Below are 17,020 nucleotides of genomic sequence, written 5' to 3'. Positions count from 1 at the left end.
AGAAGCCTTTCACTTTTTATTCTACATATTTCTGTATTGTTTGAATTTTTAAAAGATGAATGCATCTATGTGTTACTTGCATAATAATAAAATTTAAAATTTCAAAATTTCACTTGGAGAAGTGTCTTGGGAAAAAGGAAGGAAGGATGCCCAGCAGCTGTATGCTGGATTTGAAAGCTGCTTCTTTCAGGATCAATGAGTTCTTGTTGATTGAGTGATCCATAGGGAGTAGGACAGGGCTAAACCCACATGGCTGGCCTCCATGCAGCTCAGAAAGGGAAGTTTATTTATTTAAATGTGTAAATAAGAACTATTCCAACTTGCCTGAAACAGAAAAGGAAGGTTTTTTTCAGGCATATGGGAGAGAAAAGGGTAAAGAAAGCTTCTACAAAAGGTCCCCAAAGGGCCCAGGAGTTTTACTCTTCTTTAACCTCAGCCTTTTCATAAATAAATAAGGAGTGATGAGGTAATTAGATCCCCAACCATTAGTAACGGAGGAGGGAAGAAGAGGAGAGGAAGTCCAGCTGGAATGGCACTTGATCAAAGATCAGTCTTAAAAGACAGATAAAATCAAATCAGCAGGCCTTCCCTAACTTGGAGCACTTAAGGAATTAATTGGCTGACAATATCAAGGGCATCACTGCTCTGGGAGTCGTTCTCCGCAAATCTGTCACAGAAAACCTGCCACTAAGGTAACTGCTTCACTGCTCAAAGACACCCTAGGACCCACCTTAGCTGGCCTGAACTATCATGAATGCACCAAAGAGGAATATTCACCTCCCCCAGGGCCCTAGAAGGCCTTGACGATTCTTTACCAAGCTCTGACTGCTGGCACTGTGACGGGGCCAGGGCGGAGCAGAGAGGGAATCCATGCTTAGGAAGTAACCAGGTTGGGAGGCGAGGCCAGACCCTAACGTTCAGCTCCTTAGAGTCATAGCTAACCCCCATCTGCTTGGGGACAACTGCAACAAGGAGGGCCTGTTTTGCCATATGGCCAGAACACTAGTATCATAGAATTGTATTCCTAAGGGGCAGGCAGGTGGCTTGGTGGTTAAGGGCGCTGAACTCCCACATGGTTGACCACATTTCAAATCCAGGACCTGGCAGTTTGCTTTCTCTGTCTCTCTTTGCTCAAATTTAAAAAATAAATAAATAATTGGGACCAGCAGGTGGCGTAATGGTTACTTCATTGGATTTCTACTTAGTCAATTGGAGTTTGAGTCCCAGATCTGGCAACTTGAAACTCAGGCTGGGCTCATGTGCATGCATGCCCAAGGTCCTGAGAGGAGAATGGAAGAGAAGGGATTGCAGGGTGGCCATCCCCCGAGGGGGGGGGAGGTGATTTCTTGCTTTTTGTTTCTCTGTCTCTCTGGTGAGTACATGTGCCCTATAGCAAAAATCTCTCAATAATAATAATCAATAAGTAAATAATTCTTTTTAAAAAATAATTGTTTATTTAATTTTATTCATTATTATTATTATTATTATTGTTATTTTTTAAAAAATTGACCAGAGAGTGAGAGAGGAAAGTGAGAAAGCAAGCTGCCACGTCTAGGACTTGAACCACAGACAGCAATGTGGGAGTCCAGCTGCCTTAACCCCATGCCACCTGCTGGCCCTAAATAAATAATTCTTTAAAAAAAGAAAATGATTTCTAAAACCTTGAGTGAGAAGAATCTTCCAAAAATTAGGCAAACCCAGGAAACTTAATGGAAATGATTGACAAATATAACTACCAAAAAAGTAATATTTTATAATGCAGTAGATACCAAAAGCATCAAAAATAAATGATAACTAAGAAATGTATAACTTTTATGAAAGATAAAGGTTTACCATTACTACTATACCAAAAACCTCTCCAAATTATGAGAAAAGATAAAGAAGCAAGCAAAGGATATGAACAGGCAATTCTAAGAAGAGGAAATCCAAATGGTCAATAAATGTTTGAAAAATTGCTCACAACGGTTCCTGACCAGGGGATTTCCAATGAAAGAAACAATGAGACAGCATTTTGTCCATAGTGCATTGATGAAAATAGAGAAGGAACGTCTGGTGCCAACGAGCATGTGGGAAAATGACACTCACTCCTCGCTGCTAGGGGAGTAAACTGCTTTAATCCTTTTAGGAAGTGGGATGACAGTACATACTAAAACAGTCCCCCAGGGCCAGCCAGGTGGCATGGTGGTTAAGATACTAGATCCCTTGGGAACCAGCAGTTAGCGTAATGACTATGTCGCTGGACTCCCACGTAGTCGACTGCGGTTCGCGTTCGCATCCCGGACCTGGTGGCTTAAAACTCACGCCGGGCGCATGTGCGTACGTGCCCAAGATCCCGAGAGGAGAATGGAGGAGAAGGGATGGCGGCGTGACCATCCCCCCTAGGAGGTGATTTCTCGCTTTCTGTCTCTATGTCTCTCTCTGTCTGTCTGGCAAGTGCATGCGCCCTATAGTGAAAATCTCTAAAAACAAACAAAAAAAGATACTAGATCCCTCATGACCAACAACACAGTTCGAGTCCCAGATCTAGCACCTTGAAAAACATGTCCAACATGTGTGAGTGCCCAAAATGTCAACAAGATGGAGGAGGAGGGATTGCAGCATGGCCATCTCCCTGTAGGGTGATTTCTCTCTCTCTCTGGTGAACACACACACACACTATACCAAAATGTAAAAAAAAAAAAAAAAAAAAAAAGCCCTTTGACCCTACATTCCCACTTTGGGAAACTTATCCAATAATTCCCATAAACGGAGTACAAGAATGTGTCTAACAGTATTGTTTATAGTTAAAAAATAAAAAACAAGAGTGGCTGGCAAGCAGTGTGGCAGATGAGGTGCTAGATTCCCACATAGTCGATTGCAGTTGAGGTCCCAACCTGGTGGCTTACTTTCTCATTTTCTCTCTCTCTGGTCAAAGTAAAAATAACAACAATAATAACAATTTATAAAATTAAATAAATAATTCTTTAAAGACAAAAACCAAACGGAGCCAGCTCTACTGCATAATGGTTAGGCCATGATTGAAATCCTGGCCTTGAAAGCTTGAAAAACACACCTATTGGGACTGGTGGTTAAAGCACTGGACTCCCACATGACTGACCATGGTTTGAGTCCTAGACCTGGTGGCCTGAAAACATGCTTGGCGTATGTGCATGCATGTCCAAAATCCCAAGCGGAAACTAGAGGAAAAGAGATTGCAGTGTGGCCATGCCCCTTGAGGGGTGAGTCTCACTTTCCCTGTCTCTGTCTCTCTCTCTCTCTTTGTCTCTCTCTGATAAGTGTGTATGCCCTTGCATAAACCTATAAAAAAATAAGTAAGGAACGAGTAAGTTCTCTTTTTTTGTTTTAGTTTTTGTTATAGGGTGCCTGTGCTCACCAGAGACAGAGAGAGAGAGAAAGAGAGAGAAAAAGTGAGAAATCACTCTCTGTGGGGGAGTCGTGACAAATGGTGGTGTGACAGTAATGCAAATCTCTGGGATATTGGACCCACACAGCAAAGTCCTGTGTCTACATCCCAGTGCCTCCCTGTGCATACCAGGCATGCCTGTGCGTACCCATGATCTAGGCTGGCTGAGGCTGGATGTGGATAGAGGCATGAGGATCCTGCTGGGGATGGAGCTCTCTCTCTCTCATTCTCTTTCTCTCTCATGGAAGAAATACATTATAAGCTTTGGCAACATTTTTGTTTTAAAAATCGTAAAGAGATGACCCAGCCACAGAGATGCATAGGAAGCACCACTGCTTGGAAGACTGAAAGCCCCATGATTGGCCTAGGTTTGGTTTCCAGGCCACTCAAACATGCCAGGCACAGTTGTCCACGCCTGCAATCCTGACTATATCGGATACTGGGGCTGGAGGATGATGACCCTTAGCAAGACCCTGTCAAAGATACCTATCTATGGAGGGTCAGCAGATAGGTATCTGTGGTGGTTCAGGCCCTGGATTTTCACATCGGTGACCATGGTTCAAGTTCCAGACCTGGCAGCTTGAGAATCACACCAGGAATGTGTGTTTGTGACCAAGGTCCCAAGAGGAGAATGGATTGTGGTGTGGCCATCCTTCATGAGGGGGTGGGAGTGGGGGTGGTTTCTTGCTTTCCTTCTCTCTATCTCTTTCCGTCTCACTTTGGCAAGTGCACATGCCCTCTGGCAAAGACCTAATAAAACATGACACCTATCTCTGTTTCTCTCCTTACTTTCTCTCTCTCCAACCCTCATCTCTCTCATTTAAAAAAGAAGGGTGTGAAAAAATCCTAAGTGAAACACATTTTTTTTTTTTTTTGGAGAGATTTTCACTATAGGGCGCGTGCGCTCACCAGACAGACAGAGAGAGACAGAGAGATAGAAAGCGGGAAATCATGGCCACACCGCAGTCCCTTCTCCTCCATTCTCCTCTCGGGATCTTGGGCATGCACACACACGCGCCCGACATGAGTTTAAGCCACCGGGTCTGGGACTCGAACTGCGGTTGACTATGTGGGAGTCCAGCGACATAGCCATTACACTAACTGCTGGTCCTGAAACACACATTTTCTGTAGTTAATTCAAACACTTAGTGATGTAATAAATGAAAATTTCCTTTGCTGCTCTGTGAAGTCCCCTGCTCCTCTCAAAAGCAGCTAGTTAGTAGCTAGTTACTGGGTCTATTTCCTCTTTTAGAAAGGAGGTAACTGAAGCTCAGAGAGCGAAGGGAAGCCATCTATAGTATCAGCAGCTGGTGGGATGGGCCCTTGCTCCACGATGGGAGAGACCTGCTCCCACAAGGAGCATGCTTCCCTCATGCCTTCAGCAAAACCGTTAATAATGCCAGGAGCGTCACGAGTGTGTCTGGCCCAGATTTGCCTCTGAAATGACAGACCTTGGAGACGGCATGGGAAATCCCAACCGGATATTAATTTCACCACTGTCAATGGCCTTCATAATATTTTTGTTTTAAAAAATGATGATTCGGAGCAAAGAGATCAAGTACATTATTAGTTCCTGTGATCTCGACTCTCAGATGAATTCGTGCAATTTAGTGCCTCCTGATGCAGCTGGACGGAAGTTCCAAAGCAGGCTGTGTTGGCAATAAGAGTTCTAAATGAACTCGACTGATAGCGACACGATATTAGGGTGAGGCAGGACCTACCAGCAGAGATGACATCACATCATCTTTGGACCATCTGAGCCTGGCAGTGTTTCCATCAAGGTACCAGATTGAATTAGTGCATGCACCAAGGTCTGTCCTTAAAAAGAAAAGACAGCCCAGCAGGCCCCAGTTTGCCTTTTTTTTTTTCTTTTTTAAAGGTTTTTACCATATGGTACATGTGCTACTGGAGAGACAGGGAAAGTGAGAGAGAAAATGAGAAATCACACCCCCAGGGGCGCGGCGGAGTGCAATTGAAAACCCCCCCCCCCCCCCCAGCGGCGGTGGCCATGCCACAATCCCTTCTCTTCTATTCTCCCACTGGGATTTTGGGCACACATGCATGTGCACCCAGGGGTGTGAATTTCAAATTGCCAGGTCCAGGATGTGAACTGTGGTGGACCACATGGACCTTAACCACCCAGCCACCTGCTGCCTCACCCCCATTTTGACTATTTTAAAGCTCAAAATTCAGTTGTACATTGACTATGTTGTATAGCAGGGCATTCTTTTTGTTTTTACTAATTAATTTTGAAAATTTTCCAAATTTGCAAAATGCTCAAAAAGCAATGTAATGAGTACTCTAAGTCTTTGGGTGTTTGTTTATTTTTAATTTTTGCTATATAGCATGTAGCTTCCTAGGGCTTGGGGGGTAGGGGAATGAGAAGGTGCTGCGATTCCTTCTCTTTCATTCTCCTCTCAGGATTTTGGGCACACACGCACACGTGCCTGAAATGATTCTCAAGCCACAGGGTCTGGAACTCAAGACTGTGAAGTTGTCCATGTGGGTTCCAGCAACTTAACCTCCATTCTACCTGCTGGCTCATTTATTTAGTTATTTTTTTAATGTATCTTTTTCAAAAAAATATTTATTTAATTTTATACATTATTATTATTATTTTAACTTGACCAGAGAGAGACACAGACACAAAGAAAGGGGAAGGAGTAAGAAAGCAAGCTGCCGGGTTCAGGACTTGAACCACAGTAGGTCATGTGGGAGTCCAGTGCCTCAACCACCAAGCCACCTGCCAGCCCATTTTTAAATTGATCTCTAAGACCTCTTTTTATATTAAGGATATTAACTCTTTCTCTGTGATACGTAGCCAGTTTGCTTCAGTTAGCCATTTGCCGGAGTGTGTATGTGCGTGAGGTGATTTATCAGCTAAGTTATCAACTAAGAGTTAGGTGCTGTATTTCCCTTACTGCGGTTCAAGTCCCAGACCTGGTGGCTTGCTAGCAAGTTTCCTGCCCCTATGTCACCAGCAGCACCTTTATTCTCTCTCCGTCAGCTAATCAGGAACAAAAAAAAAAATCCTCATAGATTAAAATACAGAAAGTACAAAACAATTACATACGAGGATTTTTTTTTTTTTTTTTTTTTTACTTTCTCTGTTCCTGATTAACTGAAAGAAGTTAAGGTCCCTGGTGGTGACACGGAGGCAGGAAACATGGCCGATGATAAACCAGGGCCCACAGGGTTGGTCCATCAGGCCCGGAAGACCACAGCACAGAAAGGCTGCGATAACCTATGTAAGGGGCAGAAGACACGCTCTTCAGCCTAGGCTTGTTCCAAGATCCTTGAGGGAACTTGGAGCTGGAGGAGCCAGGCCTGCAGGGCAGGTGGTGATTTGCACATTCCTATCTCCTCTCAGTCACAAAGGGGACACAACTGTCAAGAAAAGAGGCCTTGGGAAGCAGCAGTTAGCGTAATGGCTATGTCGCTGGACTCCCACATAGTCGACCGCGGTTCACGTCCCGGACCCGGTGGCTTAGAACTCACGCAGGGCGCGTGTGTGTGCGTGCCCAAGATCCCAAGAGGAGAATGGAGAAGGGATTGCGGCGTGACCACCCCCTGGAGGGTGATTTCTAGCTTTCTGTCTCTATGTCTCTCTCTGTCTGGCGAGTGCATGCGCCCTATAGTGAAAAACCTCTCCAAAAAAAAAAGAAAAGAGGCCTGGGCTGGCAGGTGGAGTGGTGGATAAAAGTACTGGATTCACACATGGCTGACCACAGTTCAAGTCCTGGACCTGGCAGCTTGCTTTCTCACTTTCCCTTTCTCTCTCTCTGTCTCTTTCTGGTCAAATTAAAATAATAATAATAACAACAACAAATGGAATTAAATAAATAATTAAAAAGAAAACAAAAGAGGCCCAAGATGTTTTAATTTGACCAGAGAAAGAGTGAGAGAAAGTGAGAAAACAAGACACCAGGTCTGAGACTCAAACTGTGGTCAGCCATGTGGGAGTCCAGCATCTTTAACCAGCACGCCACTGGCCATTCCTGGTGTCATACTCCTTCTAGGCAAGCCTGATAAAGGCCAGTGGGGTAGTTTCTTTTCTTCTTCTCTTTTCTCCTTTTTCTTTTTCTTTTCTTGTTAGCTTTGGGACACGTAGGCTTGTTGGAGAGAGACACAGAGAGAGGGAAAGTGAGAATCACCTCCCAGGGAGGATGACCACATGCAATCCTTTTCCTCCATTCTCCTCCTGGGATTTTTGGCACATATGCACATGCACCTGGCATGGTTTTCAAGCTGCCAGGTCTAGGTCTCGAACCATGGTCAGTCATGTAGTAGTCCAGCACCTCAATCACCATGCCATGTGCAGTCTCCCCAGTAATGTTTGGTTTTTGCTATAGAATCCTTTATTTAACTTTACTTATTTATTATTATCATTTTCCAGTTTGATTAGAGAGAGATAGAGAAGGAAAGTGAGAAAGCAAGCCACCAGGTCTGGGACTTGAACTGCAGTCAGCCATGTGGGAGTCCAACACCTTTAACCACCATGCCACCTACTGGCCCTCCCCAGTAATTTTTTTTAAAGGGAAATACAGCACTTAACTCTTAGTGAAATACAGATTTTACTTTTTTTCTTTATGTGTTTCATGCTTTATGCATTTCTTCTTAGTGCATTTTCTACAATGCACGTTATCTCTTATTTATCACAGGGGCCAGCAAGTAGCATGGTGGTTAAGTGCACTGGACACCCACTTGGCTGACTGTGGTTCAAGTACCAGCTCAAGCTAGTGGTTTGCTTTCTCACTTTCCCTCTCTCTTTCTTTCACTTTGTCCTACTTTGGTCAAATTAAAATAAATGAATGAAGGGACCAGCAGTTAGCGTAATGGCTATGTTACTGGACTCCCATGTAGTCGACCGTGGTTTGAGTCCTGGTCCCGGTGGCTTAAACTCACGCTGGGCGCGTGTGCGTGCATGCCCAAGATCCCGAGAGGAGAAAGGAGGAAAAGGGATTGCGGCATGGCAAAAAATAAAATAAAATAAAATAATAAAAATGAATGAATAAATAAAATTAAATAATTTTTAAAAGTAATTCTTATTTATTGGGATTGTATAATGGTTATGTCGCTGAACTGCCACATAGTCAACTGCAGTTTGAGTCCTGGACCCAGTGGCTTAAACTCATGCCAGGTGTGTGTACATGCATGCCCAAGATCCCGAGAGAATGGAGAAGGGATTGCAGCATGGCCATCCTCCCTGGGGGGCGAGTGATTTCTCACTTTCTGTCCCTCTGTTTCATATCTTTCCAGCAAGCATATGTACCATATAGAAAAAAAACTCTCTCTAAAAAAAATTATTTATTATTATTTTTTTAAATTTGCTACAGGGCACATGTACTCACCAGAGAGACAGAGATAGAAAGAAAGTGAGAAAGCAAGCTGCCAGGTCTGAGACTTGAGCCATGTTGGACCATGTGGAAGTCCAGCACCTTAACCACCTCGCCACTGGCCCACATCACTTTTGTGATCAGAAAAAAAATAAAATATCTTGCGAGAGCTGATAGGAGCTATCAGTTGGATCTGAGCTTTTGGAGAGGATGATCTGAGGGAAGTGGATTTGATCAAGTCCTGGAAGGATGGGGTGGGGAGCCAGGAAAAGCCTTTTTTGTTTCCTTGTTTTTCTTTGTCTCTTTCCTTTAGGCTCCTGACTCCTAGAGGGCAGAATCTATGGTCTAGGTTGTTCATTGCTAAATTCTTAACACTAAAAGAAAAAAGAAAAAGAAAAAGAAAAAAAAAATCTGGTGCTTAGTAGGTGTTCAATAAACACTAGCCTATGAATGAACAGGTGACCTTGAAGGCTCCTCTTAGCTGGAGACAGGGATGCTCTGCTTTGCAGTCCAGCTGGTGTGCTGCCAAAACCGGAGGTGCAGAGTTTCCATGGCAACAGGAGAGGCCCACCAGGCCAGCTGTAGGAGGCAAATGCAGGGATTGTGAGGCCTGTATCTTTTCAAGGTGTGGCCACGAAACTGCAAACATGGCAGTGACTCTTTGAACAGCTGTTCAGAGAAAAAGAACTTAGCAAATACAGTGAACTCAGTTGTTTACGGAATATGTCAGATCTGTCAGTGAATGCTCGGGCTGGTAGTTCAGGGCTTTAAAGGGGATTGGGAGGCTCTTATTAGTTGGAAGGCTGGGCACTCACTCAGGAAAGTTTGGTTTTAGGCCAGATTCTACTGTGTGATCATGGACAAGTTACTTAACTTCTCTGAGCCTCAGAGTACTCATTCACAAAATAGGCTTGACCTGTTCTTTTCTTTTCTGTCTTTTTTAAAGAGATTTTTGCTACAGGGTGTGTGCACTTGCTGGAGATTTGGAGAGACAGAAAGCGAGAAATCACTCACCCATGGGGGATAGCCATGCTGTAATCCCTTCTCTATTCTGTTCTTGGGGTCTTGGGCACACATGCAGTGCCTGGCCTGAGATTTTTTTAAGTTGCCAGGTCTGGGACTTGAGCCATTGCCAACCATGTGGGAGTCCAGCAACAAAACCATTATGTCACCTGCTGGCCCCAGTCTGATCACTTTTAAAATTGCTTAAGGACATATTTGAAGGACCAGGAGATGGCATAATGGTTATGTCACTGGACTCATATAGCTGACTGCAGTTTAAGTCCTGGACCCGGCGACTTAAAACTCATGCCATAGAGGCCGGCAGGTGGCATGGTGGTTAAGGCGCTGGACTCCCACATGGCCAATCACAGTTCGAGTCCTGGACTTGAAGGCTTGCTTTTCTACTTTCCCTTTCTATCTCTCTCTGGTCAACTTAAAGAAATAATAATGATGATAACAAATAAAATAAAGTAATTCTTTTTAAAAAACAAAAATACTCATGCTGGGCACATGTGTGTGCGTGCCCAAGATCCTGAGAGAATGAAGAAGAAGAGATTGTGTGTTTCCCACACACCCTATGGGAAAAATCTCTCTCTCTCTAAAAAAGGAAAGACACAGGGGCCAGCGTGTGATATGGAGGTTAAGGCACTGGACTCGCACATGGCAGACTGTGGTTCAAGTCCCAGACTCAGTTGCTTCAAACTTACACTGGGTGCATGTTCGTGCGTGCCCAAAATCCTGAGAGGAGGATGGAGGAGATGGGATTGTGGCATGGTCATTCTCCCCTTGGGGGTGATTTCTCACTCTCTCTCTGGTTTCTCTCTGTCTCTCTGGCGAGCACATGTGCCCTATGGCAAAAAAAAAAAAAGTGAAAGAAATATAAAACGGTGTGGCTGCTGTGGAATACAAGTTGGTGGTTCTTTCCAGAAGTTAAACATGCGGGACCAGCAGGTGGTATAGTGGTTAAGTTGCTGGACTCCTGTATAGTTGACCACAGTTTGAGTCTTGGACCTGGCAGTTTGAATTTCATGCCGGGAATGTGTACATGCCCAAAATCCTGCCAAGAATGCAGAAGTGATTGCAGTGTGGTCATCCCCACTGTGGGGCGAATCTCACTTTCTGTCTCTCTGTCTCTCTCTGTCTCTCCAGCAAGTACAAGTACCTTGTAGCAAAAATCTCTCTCTCTCTCTCTCTCTCTCTCTTTTTTAAAGTTAAACATGGGGCCAGCAGAGGGCATGGTAGTTAGTGTCCTAGGCTCCCCCAAGCCTGACCATGATTCAAGTCCTGGACCTAGCAGCTTGCTTTCTTACTTTCCTTTTCTCTCTCTATCTCTTTCTAGACAAATTAAAAAAATAAATAAATAATGACGATGAATAAAATTAAACAAAAATAACTCTTAAAAAAAGTTAAATATAGAATATGGGGTCAGATAGTGGCACAGTAGAAAAACACGACACCTTATATGATGACCACATGTAGGGTGCTCCTGGTTCAAGTCCAAAGACCTCTCTGTGTACAGAGTGTGAGCTCGTCTGTGGTCTGAGGCTGGCTGTAGGCGGGGATGGATCATGGCTTCATGATCCTGGGAGGGTAATGAGTTTCTCTCTTGCTCATGAAAGGAATCAATGAACTAAAAAAAAAAAAAGGGAATTATTATATGACCCAGCAAGTCATATCCCCTAGGTATATCCCCAAGAGAATTGAAAGTAAGTATTCAAACAAATACTTGAATGCCATGTTCACAGCAGTACTATTTATAATAGTCAGAAAACCAATAATGGACAGATAAAGGTGGTATATCTACACAATGGAAGTGTTCAGCAACAAAAAGAAATGAAGGCCTGGCCCACACTATGACGTGGATGAAACCGTGAAAACAAGCGAAGTGACTGGCTAGCCTGTGGCATGGTGGCTAAGGTGACTAGCTCGCACATGGCCCACTGCACAGTTTAAGACCAGGACCCAGCAGTACTGGCAATGTTTAAAAAGGGAGAGAAAAAGAAGCTAGTCCCCAAAAGTCACATAGTTCTATACTTCCCTGTATAGAAAATATCCAGGATAGGTAAACCCATAGAGACAGAATGCGGCTGCTGGTTGCCAGGGAGTAAAGGGAAAGGGGAATGAATGGACAGTGACTTCTTGTTTGCTTTTTTAATTTGCCCGAGGACACGTATGCTCACCAGAGAGAGGCAGGCAGGGACAAGAAGGGAGAGCCAGCCCACTTCCTCATGGGGTATGATCATGGTGCAACCCCATCTCCTCCATTTTTCCACCCATTCAAACCACATGATCAGCCCTGTGGGATCTGGCTCCTTTAATCATTTTAAAGAGACTTCTCTTTTTTTATGCATTATTTACTAATTTATTATTTATCTTTAAAAAATAATTATTTATTTATTTAATTCTATTTATTATTATTATTATTATTATTATAAATTTGGCCAGAGAGATAGAAAGACAGAGAAAAGGAAAGGGAGAAAGCAAGCTGCCAGGTCTGGGACTCAAACCACGGTCAGCCATGTGGGAATCCAGAGCCTTTAACCACCACGCCACCTGCCAGCCCCCTAATTTATTATTTCTAATTCATCAGAGAGAGAGAGAGCAAGTCTCCAGGTCTGGGATTTGAATCGCAGTCAGCCTTGTAGGGGACTAGCACCTTAACCACCATGTCATCCGCTGGCCCCAGAGTGACTTCTTGATAGGTATGGAGTTTTCTTTGGGGTTATGAAAATGCTTTGGAACTTGATAGAGGGGGTGGCTGCATAATATTGTGAATGTACTAAATGATGAATTACATATTTTATAATGATTAGTTTTACGTTATGTGGATTTCACTTCGATTAAAAACAGAAAACAGGGTCAGCATGTGGTATAGTGGTTAGGCACTGAACTCTCACATGGCCAACTGGAGTTTGAGTCTGGACCTGGTGTGTGTGCAAGCGTATCCAAAATCCTGAGAGTAGAAGGGAGAAAGAATTGCAACATGGCCATAACCCTGAGGGGCGATTTCTCACCTTCTCTCTGTTTCTCTGTCTCCAGTGAGCGTACATGCCCTATGGCAAAAATCCTAAAAAAAAAAAAAAGAAAGAAAGAAAAAAAAAGAAAAAAAACGAACCCAGAATCCAAAAATATGTGTTCTGCAAGCATGACTTGAAGCCTAAAGTTACAGAATGGGTTCCTGAGGGACTAGCAGCGTAGTGGCTATGTCACTTAACTCCCGGGTAGCCAACCACGGTTCGAGTTCCAGACCTGGTGGCTTAAACTCACGCCCGGCGCGCATGCGTGCGTGCGTGCCTGAGATCCCAAGAGGAGAAGGGATTGCAGTGTGGCCATCCCCCCCTGGGGGGTGATTTTTTGCTTTCTTTCTTCTCTATCTCTCTCTGTCTTTCTGGCAAACACACGTGTCCTATAGATTTATCTTTAAAAAATAATTATTTATTTATTTAATTCTATTTATTATTATTATTATTATTATTATAAATTTGGCCACAGAGATAGAAAGACAGAGAAAAGGAAAGGGAGAAAGCAAGCTGCCAGGTCTGGGACTCAAACCACGGTCAGCCATGTGGGAATCCAGAGCCTTTAACCACCACGCCACCTGCCAGCCCCCTAATTTATTATTTCTAATTCATCAGAGAGAGAGAGAGCAAGTCTCCAGGTCTGGGATTTGAATCGCAGTCAGCCTTGTAGGGGACTAGCACCTTAACCACCATGTCATCCGCTGGCCCCAGAGTGACTTCTTGATAGGTATGGAGTTTTCTTTGGGGTTATGAAAATGCTTTGGAACTTGATAGAGGGGGTGGCTGCATAATATTGTGAATGTACTAAATGATGAATTACATATTTTATAATGATTAGTTTTACGTTATGTGGATTTCACTTCGATTAAAAACAGAAAACAGGGTCAGCATGTGGTATAGTGGTTAGGCACTGAACTCTCACATGGCCAACTGGAGTTTGAGTCTGGACCTGGTGTGTGTGCAAGCGTATCCAAAATCCTGAGAGTAGAAGGGAGAAAGAATTGCAACATGGCCATAACCCTGAGGGGCGATTTCTCACCTTCTCTCTGTTTCTCTGTCTCCAGTGAGCGTACATGCCCTATGGCAAAAATCCTAAAAAAAAAAAAAAGAAAGAAAGAAAAAAAAAGAAAAAAAACGAACCCAGAATCCAAAAATATGTGTTCTGCAAGCATGACTTGAAGCCTAAAGTTACAGAATGGGTTCCTGAGGGACTAGCAGCGTAGTGGCTATGTCACTTAACTCCCGGGTAGCCAACCACGGTTCGAGTTCCAGACCTGGTGGCTTAAACTCACGCCCGGCGCGCATGCGTGCGTGCGTGCCTGAGATCCCAAGAGGAGAAGGGATTGCAGTGTGGCCATCCCCCCCTGGGGGGTGATTTTTTGCTTTCTTTCTTCTCTATCTCTCTCTGTCTTTCTGGCAAACACACGTGTCCTATAGCAAAAACTCTCCAAAAAAAAAAAAAAAAAGAATGGGTCCCTGAGAGCCCAAGAGATGGGCCAGATTCAGGGTAGAGCTATGAATGGTCAACCATGGTTTGAATCCCAGACCTGGTGGCTTGTTTTCTCACTTTCTTTCTCTCTCTGGTCAAATGGAAAATTAAATAAATAAATAAAATGGAATAAATAATTCTTTAAAATAAAAACAGAGAGGTTTATTGACTCACGATTCTGGCCATGTGGAAAGTCCAAAAGTATCACAAAATGCAGAAGGCAGAACTCTGAGCAAAATGGAGTATGGTCTTTGCCCATGTGGCCTCTGCCTGCCTCATTTCCTAGCTTTATAAACACACCAGGACTCAATCATGCTCCCTCCAACCACCTAATCACTGATCTTTTCCTAAAAGGCCCACTTTTCAACACCATAACTGGGTCAAATTTTCACTCTCTTAATCTCTTTACTATGACTCAGCATATGCATTTTCCCTCCCTCCCTCCCTTCCTTCCTTTCTTTCCTTTTTAAGGTTTTTGTCAGAGAAGGAAAGCGAGAAATCACCACCACCACCACCACCCCGCCCCCCAGGGGATGGCCATGCCACAATCCTTTCTTCATTCTTCTCTCAGGATTTTGGGCACACACAAGCATCTGGTGTGATTTTGAAATTGCCGAGTCCAGGACTCAAACTGGTCAGTCATGTGGAAATCCAGGGCCTTCATCACATGCCACCTGCTGTACCCACAACATATGCATTTTCAGGAGGCATAATCAAACTATAGCATGGATGAAATTAAGAGCTCACTTCCCACCCCCACCCCTTCCCACACAATTTCACTGCCGACATGACACGCAAGAAAAAGATCTAGTCTGGGGGTCAGGACTGGGTTCTGTACCTGTCTCAGGTAACTTTCCCAAGACGGATCTTAGGCCACTCAGGGAATATCCTCACCTACCTTGGGGAGATGTGAGCATTCACTAATCAGAGCCTTTTCCTCTTTGTGACTGCTCCCAGCAACACTCTAGGACACAAAAATTCCAAGTTCCCAGAACATGCCCAAGAAAACCGTGACTCAGAGAAGTTAAGGCTCTAGCCGAGGTGACCCAGCGAATTTGAGCTTAAAACACAAACCTCCTGGCTCAGGTATGGGAACTCTCCTAAGCCTCCAAGCCTTAGTCTCTTGGGAACAGAGGTGGTGTGGTGGTCAATGCGCTGAACTCCCATATGGCCTGCACCCTGAAAGTCATGCAGGGCACATGTGTGTGCATGCCCAAAATTCTGAGAGGAGAATGGAAGAGAAGAGAGTGCAGCGTGGCCATCACCCTCTTGGGGGTGAATTCGCACTTGGCCCTCTCTCTGTATCTTTTCCCCTCTCCTCTCAGGTGAGCCCAGGCACCCTATAACAAAAACCTGTAAGAAAAAAGTATTCATGGGAACCAGCAGTTAGCGTAGTTCGCGTCCCGGACCGGTGGCTTAAACTCATGCCGGGCGCATGTGCGTGCGTGCCCAAGATCCCAAGAGGAGAATGGAGGGGAAGGGATTGCGCGTGCCCATCCCCTCTGGGGGGTGATTTCTCACTTTGTCTCTCTGTCTCTCTCTGTCTGTCTGGCGAGCGCATGCGCCCTATAGAGAAAACCTCTCCAAAAAAAAAAAAAAAAGGTATTCATTCTCTTAACAGGAGTTTGGCTCATATTAAGCCCTGGAGAGGGCAAAGGCACGCAGAGACAGGAGACCAGAGTTAGGTTCTGTGCAGTCATGGTCTTCCAATCCTCCTCACCCTAAGACAGGTGTTGCAGTCCCCGGTGTCTAGGCTTGGAAACTGACTCAGTTTAACTGAAGATAGGAGAGGTCAAGTGACTAGCTGCAAGATATTCAGGCAGAGGGCAGAAGTCTCAAATTCGAATTCGGATCCTCCCGCGCCGCCACGCCCGGAAGCCCCAGGGCGCGCGTGGCTCGGCGCGAGCTAGGCTAGGCGCGCGGCGGTGGGAATCCCGAGCGGAGTTGGAAGGAAGGCCCGTTCATTTGCATGCTAATACCCAGAATGCTTTTCCCCCCTGCACACCGCTTCTCTTCATGGAAGCGCTCAGTTTGGAATCGTGGAAAGTTTGGAACACACACTTCGCTCCCTCTTTGGAACTGTGGGAACTTCCCGCCTGCACACGCGGTGCCTGCAGCCCGGGGCTCCAAGCCCGGCTGCCCAGCAGCGGTCGCCAGCTCTCCCGAGAAAGCGAACCTCGTTGACTAACCCTTGCACGGTGGCATCCCTGGGCGGCCCGGGGACAAAGCGCCCAGGCCTGGCGGCGTGGACCCTGTGACCAGAACGTTTGGCGTCTTGGGAGGCTGCGGGCGCTGGGGATGCTCCGGGCTTGGGGAGGTTCGGTAGCACTAACCCCCGTACCCTCACTTTTCTAGGGCTCACTGGCCCATCGACCTCACGTTGTAGTCTCCTTGAGCGGGTGACTTTCCGCTCCCGCCAGGGCACAAAGCTCGGCGAGCGGTGATCTGGGGGGCGAGGCCGGACGCTGGCCTCATCTTTGCAGCTCTGAGCGCGCAGACCGTTCTATTTGGTCAGGGCGCGGGGTGCAGAAGCAGTTCCTGAGGTTTAGCCTGCCCCCGACCAGGACCCCAGGTCCTCTCTGGGGTTAGAAGTGGGGAGACGGTCGCAGGCGACTTCTGGGGATTTAGCGCATCAAAGGGGGGCTCCGAAGGGTGACCGACGCCTGCTAGACCTGCGGGTGCACATCACAGACTGGGGGGCCCAGCTCTGTACCTCGCAGAAGCCCCCATATCTGCCCGCCTGCCGCCACTCTTAGCGGGGAGGGGGGGG

The sequence above is a fragment of the Tupaia chinensis genome, unplaced genomic scaffold, assembly GCF_000334495.1.
Source record: "Tupaia chinensis unplaced genomic scaffold, TupChi_1.0 Scaffold000226_1, whole genome shotgun sequence".
Classification (NCBI taxonomy): Eukaryota; Metazoa; Chordata; class Mammalia; order Scandentia; family Tupaiidae; genus Tupaia; species Tupaia belangeri.
This window is presented reverse-complemented; position numbering follows the sequence as displayed.